The sequence below is a fragment of the Erigeron canadensis genome, chromosome 7, assembly GCF_010389155.1.
Source record: "Erigeron canadensis isolate Cc75 chromosome 7, C_canadensis_v1, whole genome shotgun sequence".
Taxonomy (NCBI): domain Eukaryota; kingdom Viridiplantae; phylum Streptophyta; class Magnoliopsida; order Asterales; family Asteraceae; genus Erigeron; species Erigeron canadensis.
The window spans coordinates 32,623,545-32,645,680 of NC_057767.1; positions in this window are offsets into that span (position 1 = coordinate 32,623,545).

Consider the following 22,136-nt stretch of genomic DNA (forward strand, 5'->3'; position numbering starts at 1 on the left):
TACTTCCACTCTTATTGAGTTTTTCATTACATATATGTTTCTGCGTATAAGTACATTCTTACAGATTCATGCTGTTTGTAAGAGCCTGTTTAATTAGGTAACCAAAAAAAGGAGCCCATTTAGTTGTTCTTGAGATGATATTGAGTTCTTTTACTTTATTTATAAATAATTAACGGTTTTATAGTATAGGGATAAGATTTTACACATGTACACAGAAAGAGAGAAAATAATTCAAAGCCAGCAAATGATTCATCCCTTCAAGGGCATGATCATAAATTCATTTTTTTTTATTGTTTAAAAAAATCATTTTGTAAGATATTTCGAAATAAATCTAAATTCAACATGCTCGATCAATTGAAAGTTTTCCTTTACCGGTCTACATAAAAGAAAAAAGAAATTTTTTGTATAATTTTATGGAATGATCTTGCCTGATTATATATCATCCTTGCATAAATCATAACTTATATGTAAAAGTAGAGTCAAATCTGCCAATCAATATATAATGAAAGCTTCAATTTTTTTCTTTTACCGATCCAAAAAAAAGTTTTGAACACATTGCATATTAAAGATATTGACTAGTTCATAAAATTGTCAATGGTTCATATACAGTAGTAATTAGTGAAACTAAATGGACCATATTAGAGCTATATATAACGTGAAAGTATTATTGCATCAATTAATTAAGCTAGGTGTAAAACTATGATACACGAGTTTTATCGTTGATAAACATCATCAGCATTGCAATTATTGTATCGCCTTATATTTTTCAAGTTTCAAAGACGAACGGGATACATCTAAGCAATATTTATACACGAACTGATCGAGACTAGCTCTAAGATCCGATCCAACATGTTATCACGTACGTCAAGTTCAATTGCGAAGATTCTCTCCTGCTCTTGTTGGTTGCCATCATCTGAATGGTTATTATTTTTTCATATGTATATATAATTAATTAAGAATTACTTAATTAACCGGCCTCTTAAAGTCTTAATTGATGCAACCGATGATATCACGATGCAACATATACAGGAACTACACCATATATAATTCTTGGCCAACTTAATTTGTGAGTCTTAATCCCACTACAAAGTGGATTTTCCCTATTACCATTTGCTTTCATTTCTCCTGTATTAATACGGTCGATATGGAATCAGTCTCTTCACCTTTAGGTAGAGACAAGACTGTATACATTTTACTTCTTATAGAATTATGTACATAGTTTTGTATATATTTAGTTTGGACGCTTTTTGATCAAGTTGTAACTATAGGGGCTAGTTGTGTAAATATCCCTAACGAAATAGTTTAGGCGGTTTTTTTAGGTATTTAAACTTGAAAATTAGTTTTAATTGATTAATGAAAAATGATAATTTTTTCTCCAAAATCATCTAAATTCTCTCTCGATTTGCTTCCGCTTTAATCTGTTCATATGGTATCAGAGCACAGAAATTGCTCATATTGATCCATTCTGGTGGTGTTTTCCGGCCACCGGCATATCTTTTCACCATTTTTTCCAATCATTGATTCTAAAATTGATCGTTGAAGATCAATTTTCTTGATTCGATCGCTTTCATTGGTGATTTTCGTCAATTTATTTTACTTTCCCCTAAATTCCTACTTCAATTTGTAATTGAAGTTAGTTAATTGAAAATTTTTAAGATCTAGGTCATTTTCTTGAAAATATTGAATTTCCGGTTACAAGAATGGCAGTTACTGATTCCGTTCCAGAACCAGCTCCAGAATCTTCTTTTCAACGAACTTCTGTTGAAACCCTAACTTCTTCTATGAATAATGATCCGCTTTTCTTGGCCAGTTCTGATCATCCTGGCATGATGTTAACAAATACTCCATTTAATGGAGGCAATTTCTTTGGGTGGAGCAGGACAATTAAGATGGCTTTAGGAGCAAAACTCAAATTAGGGTTTATTGATGGTACTACACCAAAACCAGCAGTTATTGATGGTAATTTTGGGAGATGGACTAGATGTGATTATATGGTCACTTGCTGGATATTGAATTCTATGATTGCAGAATTGTCTGAAGCTTTTCTCTATGCTCAGTCTGCTCAAGAATTGTGGAAGGAAATTGGTGAAAGATATGGACAGAGTAATGGACCTCTCATATATCAAGTTGAAAGAGAACTCAGTAAGGTTAGTCAGGGAGATCTTTCTGTTGCTGCTTACTATAATAAAATGAAAAAGTTTTGGGATGAATTAGCCAGTTTAAATGGTATTCCTAATTGTGTGTGTGGAAAGATGCAAGAATGTGCTTGTGGTATCACCAAGAAATACCAAGAAATTGAGAGTAGGACCAAATTGATGCAATTCTTGATGAGGTTGAATGATGGATTTGAATCTGTCAGGAACCAAATTCTGTCCATGGATCCACTTCCTAACATAAACAAAGCCTATTATATTGTTCAGCAAGTGGAGAAACAGAAACAGGTCACAACTAGTGTACCTGATCCTTTAGCCTATTTTGCTAACCAAAATAGTCATAAACAGGGTTTTAGAAGAGATAATAGGAATGGTGACCAAATTAAGATGGAAAATTGCACTTATTGCAAACAAGATGGTCATTCTTATGAACAATGTTTTGAAAGATTGGGATATCCTGATTGGTACAAAGGAAAAAAGACTAAGAAAGGAAGCAGAATGGCTGCTCAAGTAGGGGTTGACTTAGGAGCTAAGGATTCACCATTTGATTATTCTTATGAGAATGAATTACAAGGTGATAAGAAAAGTGAGTTTGATCAGAATTTGGTAGCAGCAGTTTGTGCAGAAATGATGAAAATGTTGAAAGGCAAACAGGCAGATATTTCTCATGCTGCAGATGTTGGTTCTTCTACACCACATGCAGGTATTGATTTAACTTTCTATGAAAGGTTACATGCCTTAGCCTGCCATGTTTACATTGATATTGAAAAAGATTGGGTGACTGATAGTGGTGCTACTGATCACATGACACCTCACTTACATTTACTTGAATCCATTAGAATCCTTCCTGGTCCTATTAAGGTTAAATTACCTGATGGCAATATTAAATTGGTCACAAAAGTTGGTCAGGTCAAAATAAACTCTTCTTTGACACTCACTGATGTGTTCTATGTTCCTGAGTTCCAAATAAATTTGTTATCAGTAGGTCAATTGTTAAATTCAAAACCCCTAATTGCTATTTTTGGCCCTTCCTGGTTTGCTTTTCAGGACCTTTCCACTAACCAGTTGGTGACAGTTGGAAAAGGTCACAACAAGCTTTATGTGTGCAAGCCATCTGAAAGTCTTCCTTCTGCAAATTTCTCTGCTTCAGTCCTTCCTTTAGTCAATACTTTTGTAAATAATGTTGCAAAGATTTCCAATAATGTCTCCATTGATTTGTTTCATGCTAGATTGGGACACACTTCTAAGTCTAAAATGATTCATGTGGATGCTTATAAACATGTGAATATTTCTGAATTTTCTTGTGATACTTGTTTGTTGTCTAAACAACATAGATTACCTTTTCCTAGAAGTCATTCTCATTTTTCAATTCCTTTTGAACTCATCCATGTTGATCTCTGGGGTCCCTATAAAGTACCTGCTTTAAATGGTGCTCATTATTTTTACACCATTGTTGATGATTTTAGTAGATGTACTTGGACTTATCTGCTTCACACAAAAGATCAAGTTTTGTCAATATTGACCAATTTTGTATCTTATATTAAAAATCATTTTGGAAAAACACCAAAATTTTTAAGGTCTGACAATGGAACTGAGATAGTGAACAGGGAGGTTTTGTATTTTCTTAGGAATATTGGCATTGTTCATCAAAAGTCAATGGTCTATACACCCCAGCAAAATGGGGTTGTAGAAGGGAAACATAGGCATCTTTTAGAGACTGCTAGGGCTTTGAAGATTAATGCAGGCTTACCAATTAAGTTTTGGGGACATTGTGTGTTGGCAGCAACCTATTTGATTAACAAAATGCCTGTCAGGGTTTTAGATTGGAAGTCACCTTTTGAGAAATTGCATGGTAAGCCACCTAGTTATGACAACTTAAGAGTAATAGGTTGCTTATGTTATGCTGCTGTGACTAAGCCTCATAAGGACAAGTTTGATTTTAGGAGTGATAGATGTGTGTTGATTATCTTTTGTATAATCTGGGTACTAAGGAGGTGTTTACTAGTAGAGAGGTGTTTTATGAAGATGTTTTTCCTTTTAAGGAAATTCAGAATAGTGGTTCTGGTGAGACAAATAAAAGGTCATCTCTTATGGTAAATTTCCAAAATGGAGAGGATGATTATGAGGCTTGTACTAAAATCTGTGATAATACACCTAGTATGCCTGCACATCTGAATCATGCTTCAGATAATCAGTCAAATATCAATACTCAGTCTAATGATTCTCAACAAAACACTGGTGCACCTCTAAGGAGATCCAGTAGAACCACAAGTGCTCCTAATTGGTTACAGGATTTTGTTGTTCCTAAACAAAGAAACTCTGTGGCATCCTCTGTGGCAGAACATAAATTCAAAGTGATGTATCCCTTGTTTAAATCTTCTGATTTTGATCAATATGATCAAAATTACATTGCTTTCTTGGCACATGTTTTAACCACTATAGAACCTTCCACTTATAATCAAGCTGTCAAAGAAAAGGAATGGGTTGAGGCCATGAATAAGGAACTTGATGCCTTGGAGAAAAATGAGACTTGGATTCTCACCAAATTGCCTGATGGTCACAAGGCAATTGCATCTAAGTGGGTTTATAAGATTAAATATAAGTCTGATGGTTCTGTAGAGAGATATAAGGCCAGATTGGTCATTAAAGGGTTCAATCAACAAGTAGGAGTTGATTATAAGCACACATTTTCTCCAGTTGCCAAAGCTGCAACAGTCAGGGTGTTGATTGCTATTGCTACTGCCAAAAATTGGCCTTTACATCAATTAGATGTAAATAATGCATTTTTGCATGGATATGTGGATGAAGAGATATACATGAAGCCACCTGAAGGTTATACAAAGGCTTTGCCTGGTCAAGTTTGTAAATTGACCAAGTCTCTATATGGTTTAAAACAAGCCTCTAGGCAATGGAATCAAGAATTATCTAAGTTTTTGATGTCCATGGGTTTTGTTCAATCCAAACATGACTACTCTTTGTTTGTCAAAGACAATGATACTGGATTCACTGATATTCTAGTCTATGTAGATGATATGTTGATCACAAGAAATTCAGATCAAGAAATTGCAAATATTATTACTTGATGAAAAATTCACCATCAAGGATTTAGGTCTGGCAAGGTATTTTTTAGGGATTGAGTTATGCAGGACTGCATCTGGTACTTACCTAAATCAGAGGAAATATACCTTAGATTTATTGCAAGATGCAGGGCTCACTGGTTCTATGCCTGTTACTTTTCCTTTACCAAGTCATCTGCATCTTTCTTTAGATAAAGGGGAATTATTACAAGATCCTGAATCTTATAGAAGGTTGGTGGACAGATTGTTATATCTATCTATGACAAGACCTGATATCTCCTATGCAGTACAACATCTGAGTCAATTTGTTTCCAGTCCAAAAATACCTCATTTGAAGGCTGCTATGCATTTATTAAGGTATTTAAAGGGATCTATTTCCATGGGCTTGTTCTATCCTGTTCAAACAAATCTCAAGGTCACTGGTTTCAGTGATGTAGACTGGGCTTCCTGCATTATGACAAGAAAATCACTTACAGGGTATTGTATTTTCTTGAGTCACTCATTGGTTTCATGGAAAACAAAGAAACAAGCCACAGTATCAAGATCTTCTACTGAGGCTGAGTACAGAAGTATGGCAGCTACTACATGTGAGCTAATATGGTTGACTTATTTGCTTAAGGATCTGCATATTGAAGTGCAAATTCCATTGACTCTGTTCTGTGACAACAAAGCTGCACAACAACTTGCAGCAAACCCATGTTATCATGAAAGGACCAAGCATCTTGACATTAATAGTCATTTTACAAGAGATAAAGTTCAAGAAGGATTCATTCAAACAACTTATATTCCAACAAATTTGCAGCTTGCAGACTTGATGACAAAGGCATTAGGATCTGCTCAACATTCAATATTAAGTCACAAGTTGGGATTGCAAGAAGTTCCAACTTGAGGGGGTATATAGAATTATGTACATAGTTTTGTATATATTTAGTATGGACGCTTTTTGATCAAGTTGTAACTATAGGGGCTAGTTGTGTAAATATCCCTAACGAAATAGTTTAGGCGGTTTCTTAGGTATTTAAACTTGAAAATTAGTTTTAATTGATTAATGAAAAATGATAATTTTTTCTCCAAAATCATCTAAATTCACTCTCGATTTGCTTCCGCTTTAATCTGTTCATACTTCTCTCATACCCCGTTTGGTCAGAAATTGGCCATTGTTGTTTGTTGTAATGATTGATCGACCTTTGGATATTTACTTTGGACATACATTTACATTTTTATTTTCCATGTTTTGGAAATATCAAAATATGTTAACACTTACCAATTACCATTTACAGTATTTGGAAAAGAAATGTAAACAGAAAAAATGCTTTCGACTACGTACTAGCTATACATGCACTAGCTAACTAAAACTAGCTGCAATAATAATCAGAGACCACTTGCTTAATTATGGCCTCTTTAATTATTTCTCGACAAAGAAACATCATGCATGAGCATGATTAAAGAATTTCACCACCATGTATTAATCCACTACTATCTGACCTTATAAAAACCATATTCGTTGATCTTAATCTCCAGGTGCACTACTTGTCATCACTTCATATATATACTAATAATTCTTCTCAAAGCTATATACTTTCTACCCATACATTTTGCGTGCAACGTTTCCATTTCAATATACAATCAAGGTCTATTTTGCTTGATAACTGATACAGCTACTAATTCAGACGTACACTAGAAATGAAGCCTATGGTGCTTATATTGGTTACCATGTTGTTGTGTTCTTCTTGCTTATTGGTCGTTCAAGGAATTAGGTTACACAAAGACGTGGTGGTTGTCGTTCATCCTGATGCCTACATCAACAACCACCACGTGATTCCAAGACAGAATTATAACTCACAAGGTGGTGGTGGTAATAATGGTGGTGGAGATGCCGGTGATGATACTGATAATGGAAGTGAATGAACGGAGCTAGTTTCGCCTAATTAAGGAACTAAATGCAAGAGGTTTGTTTATAGTGTAAGTGTGTTACAAAGTATATATGTATGAATTATGACGATATATAGCTTAATTATCAACATAAGTTGTGTGCAACGTGTGTGTTTGTATCAGTTCAATTATCATATAATGTGTGCTACAAACTGTATGATTTGTATTTGTAATGGTTCAATAATCAAAACTTTGTGCATATATGATTTTGTTTTTCCGACTCTAGATAAACTACGTATAGAAAAATGATTATTATCATAACTAAATAGCTTAAAAATCCTTTTAATCATAAGATAATGACGAGTAACAAAATCAAGGTATAAGATTACGAAAGAAAGTTAGTAAAATCCACATATCACCATCTTATATTCAAAGTAGATTTTTAGACTAACTTTAAGAAGATATATCATTTCCCATACATATATATATATATATACAAACATGTAGGTGCCAATCCGGATATTATCTCTTCAAGAATGGGTGACAACTTAAACACGTTGATGTCGCTATGGAAGCCTTGTGTATGAAAATAGGTGTTCCAAATCCATAAGTCAGTTGAGGCAACGGCCTGAAGTATCATACTAGGCCTCCCAATATCCCCATGTGTGTGTGTGTACCGCGCCATGCGGTAGGACACATCTCCCACGGTCAATGCATGCAATCAATACTGCCAATCATGCCCGGGAAATCGTGGACCTGCTCATTCCATCGTACATGCGCTAACTCCAAGTCGGTCTACATAGGTATGTCGGCCCATATAGCGCTTATACCTAATATGTAATATAGAGTATTATATAATATATACTAGTACGTAATATACACTAATAATTCACATAAAGTAATATGTAATATAAACTAATATGTAATATTGACTATCATATAATATATACTAGTACGTAATATACGCTAATAATTCACATAAAGTAATACGTAATATAAATTAATAATAAATAGTTGTACCTTTACAAAAGTATGCTAACGACTCGCGCAACGTCCTTTCAGACATTTCAAAGTTCTCGTCAAATGAGTCGACGGTTGAGCCATATGCTAACTGACGAAGCGCGGCAGTACACTTCTGTATCGCGGTGAATCCTAACTTCCCGTGACAATCGATTCGCTGATGAAAATATCTATACTCGGGCTCCAAATCATTTGTCATCCTCAAAAATAAACCCTTACTTTGCCTCATGCGCGCCGCCTACGATGTAGGAATGCCCTCCTCCTAATATACGCGCCTCTCCATCATCGTCATCCTCCTATTCTTCCTCTCGTGCGGCTTGTAACATAGTAGTAATGGTCAAAGCAACCGCACTATCGATTGCCTCGTCTAATTCCATAGAACCATTTGAACTAGAATCGGAACTAGATGGCTCAAACAACACCATGATATATAGAAAGCGTATGAAAGTGAGATAAATTTGTACGAAAGTGTATGTTTACGTGTGTTGTGGAGAATACTGGAGATATATATATATAATAAAAAGAAAAAAAAAAATTTTTTTTAATTTAGTCAAACATTACCGTTCCCAATGGCTAGAAACCTCGAACCCACCACCCGGTCAAATGCAAATGAAGCAACTTCGTGGAATCGCTCAAATGGTGGATCGCCTGGGAGGAATGGTGTAGGCGGCGACTAGATAGCAACGGAGGGTGGATCGCCGGGGTGTATTGCTCCACTCCATATGGCTTTAAGTTCCAACAAAACAACAACTTTCATTTCCTTTCGTATTCATGTTATAGCTTTATAACTAGATTTTAGATCCGTGTCCGACACTGAACACGGGGTTTACGATATTATCAATATTAGATTTTCACACATTTAATTCATAAAAACTTATAATTTTGAAAATATACGGTTATAAGTGTTATATTTTGCAAGTTGTAGTACAATAACCATATGTTCGTCAATGTCATTATCAGTTGATACATATTGATGGGATTGTTTGTCGTTGTCAATCCACAAGGCACATGCTACAATAATTTCTCTACTATATAATTTTTTGAAATCAATTGTACTCATAATGTGATATTATTATGAAAGATTATTAAGAATTAAAATATAAACATACTTGTGATCTTGTACTTGACATTTAAGTATATGTGTTTGATCATGACACGACCCACAACATGAATATGTTTATTTTCAATCACTCTCCTATGATAATTAGATAACAATTAGGATTGTTTTCATATTGTTTGATAACAATTAGGACTTTTGATTTGAGTGATAATTGTAACTTTAAAAAATTAAATATAAATACTTTTTGTAACGTTTTTAAAAAATTTAAGAAAAAAAATTCTCAAATTGATGGCTGAATATAAATATAAATTAAGTATTTAAGGTTAAAAAGTATAAATTATTAATGGAAAACAAAAAAGTGTAAATTAATGAGACTTTTTATACAAATTAATATAAATACCAATATATTAATATATTTGGATAATAATTATTAGAATTTTTAATTTATAATTCATCTAAATGATGACATAAGCGAGAGTCAATTTGATAAAATTGAGCGATTTGATTGGTTAATAAGTTATTAGTTCAACTTTCTTATAGTATATATTAAGATTATGAACTTCGTCCATTGCATTCATAATCATATTTATTTATATTTATATAATCATACTTATATTTCTATAGTAATTATAGTTATTAAAGTTACATTCCTTGTGTAACAACAATAATGATAATTTTTCATGGCATGATTTTAATATTTTCCATCTTTTCTTTTGTTACAATTATTTGAACATTAATCTTAAATATACTTTGTTAAAAGATAAAAATTTTACAACTGAATAAATATTTTTTATAAAGATTTAGGTCTTTACAAACACGATGCATATGAGCCTTGCATAATATCAAATAATAATAATATGTAAAATAATAATAATAATAATAATAAAACCTTGGAAAACTAAAACCGTGATATATTATGTGTACAAAAATACTAACTTAAAACCTATTTAAAAACAAATTCAAAACCTTAATCATAGTAATAAGAACAAATTTAAAAAATTTCACTTGGTCTTAAAGCAAGTGGCCACCTCAGACCCTCTTTAGAGGTTCCGGAGGAGGTATTATTTTGTTCGGGACATGCGTCATTGACTAAGAAAATAATTAATGAATATCTATAATATAACTAGAAGAGGGGGTTGGGGATACACTTGGCACCCCTAATCTCTCTCCTTTAGCCTAATACACTCTTCTTATTAATCATCCATTTTTTTAATATTTATTTAATTAAAAATGGCCGAACTTTAATAAAAAAATCTTATAAAAAATCGTTATTATTATTATCTATATATATACCACATAGAAAAACCATACGGCAAAAAAAAGAAGCTATGATCGGCTACCAAAAAGAAAAACCATACGGCAAAAAAAAAGCTATGATCGGCTACCAAAAAGGTTTTTTAGTTTATATAATTTGTTCATGTTTAATCATCATTATTATTATTTAACATTATTATTATTTAACATTGATCTCTTATGTTATTTTTATTATTACCCGAAGAAAAATCAAAACGTTCGAGATGATCTTTGTTGATGAATTGGTACGTATTTTTCAAATTATATACTCTACATTTTTTGTTTCTTTTTTTATTTAACTAAAGTTGGAAAAAAAAGTAAACTGGAATCAATATTTATATGAAATTAGTTTTCATATGTTTCTTTTTTAGTTTTCATATTGATCAAGTTGTGATATTGGTCATACACTTTTTGTTTCTCTTTTTATTTAACCAAAGTTGAAAAAAAAGGTAAACTGCATTCAATATTTATATGGAGTTAATTTTCATATGTTTCTTCTTTAACTTTCGTATTCATTAAGTTGTGATATTGGTCATACATTTTGTGTTTCACAATTATTATAACATTTAAAAGAGCAGGTTGATGGTACACTTGGTATCCCTAATTCTTCTCTTTGAGCTTAATCCTTCCTCCTTATTAATCTTCTATTTTTTAATATTTTATTTTATTTAATAAATGACCGACCTTATTATTAATTAAAAACTCTTTTTATCCTTAAAAGTCTCCAAATTATTTATCTCTATATACAATCTAGAAAAAACCCTCACATATTCTCAAACAAAAAAAAAACTATGGCCAAAAAAAAGGGTTTTTTTTAATATACTTTGTTCGTATTTAATCATTATTATTATTTAACATTTAATTCTTATGTTGTTGTTATTATTATCACTTTTAATTTAGTTTATTTTCCATTATAGGTTCGTTATGACTTATAATTCAACAACAAAAAATAAGACCACATTAGTTCATCTTGAACATCTTAAGCTAAAACATGTTAACCATCATCTAGGACTATGTGTTATGCATGTATGGACTGTTTCGGAGTGGAACAATCCGAAGATAATCAAAACGTTCGAGATGGTCTTTGTTGATGAATTGATATGTATTTTTCATATTATATACTTTGTTGCAAATTTTTTATTTAACTAAATTTGAAGGGAAAAAAATAAACTGAAATCAATATTTATATGGATTTAATTTTCATATGTTTCTTCTTTAGATTTCGTATTGATTAAGTTGTGATTTTCGTCATATTTATGGTTTCTCAAATCATATTAGTTTTGATTAATATATTTTGAGATTACCCATCTATTGGACGGACCTGAACACTAGTATATATATATATATATCCATCTAATATAAAAAGAACAATCTTTTTAGTGTGGTGAACCACAAAAATGCCACGTAGGATGGAATAGTGGATGGCTATTGGTCACTTTTACAGTATATATATTTTTTTTGGGTAGAGATCCCCTCAAGTTACTCCAACTTGATAGGTAAAGTTAGTAGAATCTTGACCCTTGATTTATAATCAAAGGTTATGATTCAAAATGATTATTAAATCTTAACCCTTGATCTTAAATCAAGGGTCGAGATCTTCTTAACTTTATCCCTCAAGTTACTACTAACTTGAAGGAATCCTTACCCTTCTTGCTTTATGTACTCTCCAAGCATACACTCACCTTATTTTTCACTTTTTCATCTTCTACATATATCTATCAATTAGCTTTTCACTTTTCCATCTCTTACACACAAAATATCACACATACAAACTATTGAGATATGGAAAGATGGAACGGCCGAAGTCGTTATCTTCTTCTTTATCTCCTCTTGTGTGAGTTCCGGTGAGAAAAGCAGAAAAAAGAGAGCCATAATGTTTTTGTGTTTGTGATTGATTGTTCTTATAATACAAAAATAAAAAATGATGATGGAAGTGCTTTAAGTTGGTTGAGTGAAATTTTCAAATAAACAAAGAATGATGGGAAATGGTATGGAATGGTTTGTTATTCAGCAAATGATTTATTTTGTAAAAATTGAAGTTATATATACTTAAGTCCATATATAGTATCAACGAGATATGTCACCCGTGCGTTGCCCCGGGAGACATTACATTTGTTGACGATTTAATAAAAATTATTATTCAAGAGATAATGTGCCATAAACTTTTTGAAAAAAACACGTATTATTCAAATTATTAAAAACTGACATTTGTCAATTAAAAAATGAGCTGTAAAAGTTTTGTGTGAAAGTGAAAGTCGTTCACATAAAAGTTTAGTGCTAAAAGTGTAATAGATTAAAATGTTGTGGTGAAAATAAAAGAAAATCAAAAAGTATAAAATTTTGGTGCTAAAAGTATAAGGGGTTAAAATGTTGTGGTGAAAATAAAATGAATAGAAAGTTTATTATTCTTTACAAGTTTTCCCGTATATTTCTTTTTAATATATGTGTTAAAAAGTTTGTTGCTAAAATGTAAGAGGTTAAAATGTTGTAGTTTAAATAAAAGATTATCAAAAAGTAGAAAAATTTAGTGTTAAAAGTGTAAGGGGTTAAGATATTATGGTGAAAACAAAAAGATTAAAAAGTTTACTAAGAATTATCAAAGTTTTGTTCTAAAAGTGTAAAGAGTGAAACTATTGTGATGAAAATAAAAAATAAAATAAAAAGTATAGTATTCTATACACGTTTTCCCGTACCTTAAAATAAAAGAAAATTAAAAACTATGAAAGTTTAATGCTAAAAGTGTAAAGAGTTAAAATATTGTAGTGAAAATAAAAAGAATACAACGTTTACTAAAAAATATTATAGTTTATTGCTAAAAGTGTAAAGATTGAAAGTTTTGTGTTGAAAATAAAAAGAATAAAAAGTTTACTAAAAAGTATTATAGTTTAGTGCTAAAAGTGTAAAGATTGAAACTTCTGTGGTGAAAGTAAAAAGAATAAAAAGTATATTATTATTAAAAAAATATTATAGTTTAGTGCTAAAAGTGTAAAGATTGAAAGTTTTGTGATGAAAATAAATAGAACAAAAATCTTACTAAAAATAATAGTTTAGTGTTAAAAATGTAAAGATTGAAACTTATGTGGTGAAAATAAAAGAAATAGAAAATATACTATTCTTTACACGTTAAAAAGTATTATAGTTTAGTGCTAAAAATGTAAAGATTGAAACTTTTGTGGTGAAAGTAAAAAGAATAAAAAGTATACTATTACTAAAAAATATTATAGTTTAGTGCTAAAAGTGTAAAGATTGAAAGTTTTGTGGTTAAAATAAATTAAACAAAAAGTTTACTAAAAAGTATTATAGTTTAGTGCTAAAAATGTAAAGATTGAAACTTATGTGGTGAAAATAAAAAAAAAAGTTACTATTCTTTTCACGGATTACGAAACTTTGTTTTTAATATATATTATAACGAGATACGTTACTCGGGCGATACCCCAGGAGACATTATATTTATTGTGTTCCGTACTATGTAAAAATTATTACATGCTTTTAGAAACATCATTTAGCTCAAAACCTGAGCAATTGTAACGTATCTCGTTTTGATAAACTAAAATCCATCTTTCTTCGTCGATTTTATTTGAGTCGTTCTATTTGATATCTCATTTATCCTAAAATTTATTTTGGATACATCTTGAGAGTACACCGTGTTTAAATACGAAATCACTATTCTAAATAAACACACCTTCTTATGCCCCATATGAGGTGATACGGCACAAAAGTGTGTTTATTTAGGATAAACAAATTAAATTTGTAACGTTTGGATAATTAATAATGATTGGTAGACAACTCTAATATCACTACTATAAATTTAATAAAAAAAATAGAGACATTTTGTTCTCCAAAAATATATAAAGATCGGTTAACTAAGGAATAGCGACCCAATTATAAAGACCGGTCTCTAAACCTATACAACTAGTTTTTATATATATGACCCAATTATAAATACCGGTTAACTAAGAAATAGAGACCGGTAAGCTAAAGAATTGTAAGTGAACGTTTTGGTATACAATTTATGGTCGTGGCTATATGAATGTTGTTATGGGCCGAAATACGACCTCAACCATTTTAGAGGTTGTAATTAAGGAGCAAAATACGACTTGCACAGGGATTGAGAGATCGTAAGTGCTGCCAGCCCAATATTGAAGAAGCCCAACCTGTTATTCATATATCATCCAATTTTAATAGTAAACTACTTCATATTATCATATTAAAGATTTAAAGGTGGGTTTAACTTGGGCCAGTTGGGCCGATGGCACATGAGATTTGGGCTTATGTATCCACTTAAAAACTTGTATTTTAAGTGGTACTAATAGTATACATAAGTATAATAAAAATCAAATAATATCAATAATATAAGATAAAATCTAAAATAAAATCTATCCGGAGGAATAATATATGTAATAATATCTTATATCGAATAAAATCAGTTATATCGGATAATATCTGGGAATAAAATCTATCCAGAGAATAACATCTGGAATAATATCCATCCAAAAGAATAATAGCGAATAATAATCGAATAATATCAAATTATATCGGATAATATATGGAATAAAATCTATCTGAAAGAATATTAATAATGACAGAAAATCTATGAAATCCCTATAAATACGTGATTTGAAGAACGCAGGGAGGTAGAGAAATTTTAAGAAATACACTATAAAACATAGCAAGAATTTCTCTTATTCCAACATTGCGAAAGAACTTACCCTCACAGGATTAGATGGCGTAAAACTGTATACATAATACGGGTTACCAGCAGGGAATCGCCACCCGAATATCCTAATCCTAACCACACCATCCCATACTTGGTGGTATGGGATCCGTGTAAACTCTTTGTATTATTTAATGATATTAGATTATATACCTCTAATCCTATATGTAAATCAACGTATAATCATTTGGTGTCATCCGTAGGAACGATATTTTGACTCGTTTTTATTACACGTTACTCTCTTGCTAATCATAAACTAATTAATAATCAAATAGATGAGAGTGACCCACATCCAACACCAACATTCATTGTAACAAATGATCTTGAAACTCCCAGCATTGAGCCTACATTCACTCTTCATGTCGAAGGAGAACCTAGCAGCCAAGCTTCCCAGTTGGAAATGCATGAACCTGTAATGCAGTTCGTAGTACGAAACCTTGATCAAATTCACACTTTGTACTCTGAACTCGCCCAAAAACTAAAAGATGTTTCCCCTCAACCTTCACCCACAGATGTCAATCCCTTGATCGTCGAACCACGGAATTCTGATTCAGATGACGTTAACCTACGAAGGACCAAAGTTAACTTGTTGTGGAAAGTGATAGCACAGACCAAGCGAAAGCTCGCTCCGCCACCACAACCAACTTCAGTAATAGTTTCGGCCGAGTTGCTGGCGCAAGTAGATGAACTCGCGATCCGTCGTATGAACTTGATTAATTAGGTTGTCTCTCTCTGAAGTTAGACGAGTTATATCCGCCTTGTACACCGTAGCGTCCTCCCTTCTTGCAATGACCATACCTCTAAGCCTGTTCTTGTTGCAGTCTAAATAGTTCCTTTCTTGAATTACATTTTCCCACCGCGCATTTGTATCATGATTGATGAGTATCAACTTGTGATAGCGGTTTACTAGCCAACACGTGGAACAGTAAGAGGAGGAGGAGGGGGATGGTTGGTATTGAAGTTCACATTCCTTTCCGGCACAAAAGTATGTTGATAGTAGCTGACGCTCAACGTCGCAATCACTGGATCCACTCGAAAAACACTTGAGTAGTAGCCTTACTTCCTTCTAGTATCACTGGAGTAGTAGGATAAAACTACAAATGATAATAAATAAAGTTATAACACAACAAGAAAGCAATATAAGCTATATAGAATATAAAGGGAAAGCAAGAAACTACCTGATTAGAATATTCCATGTAATATTGTAGTAAAACTTTTTGGAGATAAAGTAAAAAGAAAAAAAAAGATGATAGCAAATGTCTACCAATAAACTAAAACAGGAGTGATGCATCTTTTGATCGACACGTGGCGTGTTCTATAAGCAACACATGTCAGTTTAAATCTTTTATTTATATATTTTTTAGCTTTTAGATTCTATATACAACTAAAACTTTTATTTATTTAATTGATATAAATATAGATTCCTAATATAATTATGACTCTTATATTAAAAATTATATTTATTCATTATTACCATAAATATATATTTCCATCACCAATCTTATTTTTTGACAATAAATTTAATAATTTAATATATCTACTGTATTAAACTAAAACAGGATTGAGAAAATTTTAAAATGACATGTAACGTAATCCTTAATCGACATGTGTCCTTTTAATTAATTTATTTATATTATAAATTAGTTTTTTTTAATAGTATGTATTCAATTTTCTTATTAGACTTATAATTAAACTCTAACTGTTAACTTATAGATACAAAACACATTATAACTATATATAATCGATCGTTTTCTCATTAATTAAACTGTCTCTTTTTCTTTCTTAATTCTTCATCTCCTATCAATTATATTACTTATAATAAGTTATTAGCATGAATACTTAAAAAATTGAAGTTTACGATCCGAAATTGCAAGGTTATTTACCGTCATCCACTATGCTTACAAGTTTCGATTTTGATGTGATTGTAAAAATTTAATGTAAATCCAAAACTTTAACTAAACATATATTATATTTATCAATACCATTTAATATAACTTATTTTCGATCATCGGTTTACTTTAACCACAATTTATTTAATACACACGAATCATGTATGAGCCTATGATGCATATTTATATTTTCTTTATGATACAATCCATATAACTACAGTACATCGTACGGGTATTAGGACTAGTATATATATATATATATATATATATAACGCAATCATAAGGAAACAACTCGTCTAGAAATGCAATCATAGGTAAACAAATTGTCAATGCTATAACAGAATGACTAATAAAAGAAAATATCTGACGTCTATCTTGGAAGATTGGGAAAATCTTTAATATATAAGATGCACACAAAGTTACACATAAGTTCAATTATTTGTTAGACTAGGTATAGTAACTCATGTTGTTATACATGATGTACTATAATTGCAAGTAATACCATAAAAGTCTCATGTTACTATTTCGTGATTTTTATACATTAAGATACAATTGGGTCGGTTACCTATAATATACTACCATTCTATCATAGATCAATGATTACTTTTTTGTTTAAAAAAAAAAGGAGAAAATTTTATAAATTAATAATAATAAAAGGAACAATCACTTTAATTTTGTTATCCTAACCGTAGTAGTATATGTGTTATATTCTGCCGCTAATATCTGGACCCATTGAATAATTCATATGTTAATAATAATACATTTTTATCACATGGATTAGGCCTTAGGGGCTTAATTGTATACATACATAATTTAGTATAATAAAAGTCAAATAATATCGATAATATCAAACAATATCTGAAATAATATATCCGAGGAATAATATATGGAATAATATCTATTATCGAATAAAATCGATTATATCGGATAATATAAATACTTTATTGGATAATATTTGGAATAAAAGCTATCCAAAACAATATTAATAATGACAGGAAATCTATGAAATCCCTATAAATATGTGATTTAAAGAATGAAGGGAGGCAAAGAATTTCTAAGGAATACGCTCTAAAACGCAGCATGCATGAATTTCTATTATTCTAACGTTACGAAAGAACTTACCCTCACAGGATTGGATGACGTAAAACCGAATACATAATATGAGTTACCGGTAGGGAATCGCCACCCGGATATCCTAATCCTAACCACACCATCCCATGCAATGATATTAGGGGGCATTTGGAATTTGAATCCATCCTTTACCATGTTTGGTTGGTAAATAGGATAGAATTGGAATTAAAAACTTTCCTTTGAATTCTCTAAACCATGTAATTCAAGATTCCTTCAAGATATGGAAGGAATGTTGAACATTCCAATGGAATGTGTATAAATTGCCCAAAAAAACCTTCAAACAAATAGATTAGTATTATTATTATCATTATTATTATTATTAGAAATTCATAAAATTAAAATAAATTATTATTATTACTTTCATTTATTCTTATTATTAATGAAAATATTATAAATAATATAAATATATAAATAATAATAATAATAATAATAATATATAAAAATAATAAATAGCAATAAAATAAATAAATTAATAATATTATTATTTTATTATTTATATTATTAATATTTTTATATATTTATCTTATTATTATTTTTATATATTTATATAAAAATTATATAAAAATAATAAATAATAATAATATAAACAATATAATAACAATATTATTAGATTATTTATATTATTAATATTTTTATATATTTATATTAATATTATTTTTATATATTTAAACAATTATTATTTTTATATATTTATAATAATATTCGTAACCACTCTTTCAAGCCAATGCCTTTCCATAGCTTTTTCGTAAGGCTTTTTCGCTACTGTGTTGTTGAACCGCTTGTTTGATTGTGTGGCTTTCGCCTGCAGAGAGCTAGATTTGCCTCAATAATATTATTATTTTTATATATTTATATTATTCATAATATCTTCATTATAAATAATATCTTCATTATTATAATAATAATTTTTATATTTCTATTATAACTATTTATTAATATATAATATTTACAAAATTATTATTAATTTATATATTATATTATATGTATTATAATTTTTATATTTAATATAAATTTTATTAGCATTATTTTTATTTATTCATATTTTTATGATTATTAAAATATAGTTTTATTATTTTTATCATTATTTTTCTTATTATCATTATATTAATACTATTTTTATTATTAACATTTAAACTTATTATCATTGTTTATTTTTACTTGTAATTATTATTAATAATTTATATTTGTTTTATTATTAATAAAGAGTATTTTTGTCATTTTTATAAATGAAATTCAGATTCCTTTAACCGAATTCCATTGAATTCTGTCAACCAAACACATGAGAGATTTTAAATCTTTCAAATTCGAATTCCTTTGACATATTCTAATTCCTTTAAAAACATTGTGTGAACTAAACGCCCCCTTAGATTATATATCACTAAATTCTGTATGTGAATCAACGTATCATCATATACATAAATTATCTTATTGCATTTTTTTTCCGATATAAACTTTTAATATTATTTTATGAAAAGAATTGAATAAAAGAAAATCTAAAAGAAAAAAAAATTCTAATATCAATTACTATTTTGTGAAAAGAAATAGATGACAAAAAGAAATTTTAAAACTTTAAAATAAAACCAAGAAAACCATAAGAAAAAAAAATTGACATAAATTTAAAATAATTAAATAAGGAATAAGAAGAAACAAATGAAAAATAGCCAAAATAAATATTTTTAGCTTGGTTTAAATAAATCAAAAATAGGTTAATTGTTATTTAGGTAGCCCAAAAGTTAGGCCCAATTAATTGTTAGGGTCAATTAATTGTTATTTAGGTAGCCCAAAAGTTAGGCCCAATTAACAAAAAAATGAAAAAGAGAAAGGTACGTAGAAGGGGGATTCAAAGCCTCAAATCCTCAATCTGGTACTCATTAAAGATTAAACCAAGGAGGAACCACTTCTTCTCCAACTTTCGTTTACTTTTCCTACGCCTAATATATATATTTTAAACAAAAATTTATGGTTGTACAACATGTATCAAAAGATGCATTGTTTACTTCAATGGGTTTTATTAAAGGTATACGAGCAAGTTACCCGCACAATGCGACGACGGTGATAGGGAAGGCGGTCTAGTGGTCTTAGTGATGGTACTACTTGTGGTGGTGGTGTCAAGTGGTGTAAGTTGATGTAATTGTGATAATAGAAATCTTTTAGAAGATAAAGGCTTAAAGTGTTAATTATTATAATAAAAGTTTAGAGTGTAAATTAATTTATTAAGGGCAAATTTGATATTTTATAAACACCCTTTTTACAGTGGGTGTTTATTAAGGGTAATTTAGTAATTTCGTATATATAAATAATATTTAACTATTTTATTTTTAAAAATAAGGGATGTGATAATTTTTGTAAAAAAATATAGATAATACAACACGAAACATGGCTTTTGTTTGCTTTTGTCTTGGAGATAATTTCGATGAAAATTGCATACCGCATACCGCATATTGGATTATTTTAATTGGTACTATATTTCTATTATAAAGCAAATAAAGTTTTAACTTTTAATTTCAATAATGTATACATGATAATGCATGATGTACTATACATCAATGCCCCATAACTTTCAACTTTTAACTTTTATTTTTATCTTTCTCCTCAAATCTCAACCATTCATTTTTTTTCTTCTCTTTCATAAATCATTTTATTCCTCTAATTCATTCAAAATCCTTTATCTCATAAACCGTACATCGATAAATCATAAAAATTATTTGGTGTTCTTAAAATTTCATGCTCTTTCATTAGAGATGTCATTCAATATATTTTCGACGAATTTTTAAATCCAAGTGCGGAACACGTACAGCTAAGGCATTTGGCTATCAAACTCTATAACTTATCACCTTCTATGACCTATCACACTCTATGACCCATCACCCTACTATTTCACCGCCGCTAACTACACGGCCGCCACAACACACAGGTACCATTCTCGTACTAGAATAATGTTTCGTAATTTGATTTATAACCAACCAACAGAACCTTATGTTGTTAACCTTAAAACGATAATCTGTAACTTTTTGTTAATTTGTTCTATATATTACATAACCAAAAAACCTTGTGATTAAAATTTTTGACCCATTTTCATACCCCGACCAATTAAACAGATTACTATCTGTCATTTGGGTGGTTTGAATCAGTTGTCTATATTTCGTGAATTGAGTATTGGTCGTTTACATTTTTTATTTTTTTTTCAATGATTAAAACAGAAGCCAAATTGAATAACTTTATTAAACTAAAACCTGATCATTCTAACACGTAACTTAGAAATAATCCTATATAAAGATCAAAAATTGTTGAACAATATTTCGTCGAGAAAGTCAAACCTTGGATTTGAGTGTCCCTGTCAATCGTCATAGAACGTCCAAGTCAGAGGGCAATCAACGCATTAGACTTCGTAACGAGATTGTTGAGCGAATTTTTTCTAACGCAACTACACATGACATTAAGTATTTAATGTCATTTAATGTAATGTAATATGGGATGTTTTATAGTTTATTTTGTAATTTTTAAAATTATCTAAAGATGTCAATTATACATTATCATTTATTTAAAATATACAATTAATAGAGGAAGGGTTACTTAAAAACTCATAAAAAGAAAACTCAAAAATCATTTTGTACCACATATTTCTCTTATTTTCTCTCTCTTCAGTTAAATAATAAAATTCATCCAAATCATTCAAAATAATTTATCTCATAAACCGTAAATCGTTAGACGAAACAAAAAGTATGGGTAGTCTTAAAATTTCGTTCTCTTTCATTAAAGATCCAATTCGATATACCTTTGACGACTTTTTAATTTTCGTTTTTTCCCCTTAATTGTACTTTGTGCCTACACATGTGTAGGTTCATTGTTTTCACATGTAAATTAGTAAATAAACATATGCACGCATGTGTAAGTACAAAAAAAAAAACAAAAATTTAAAAGTCGTCA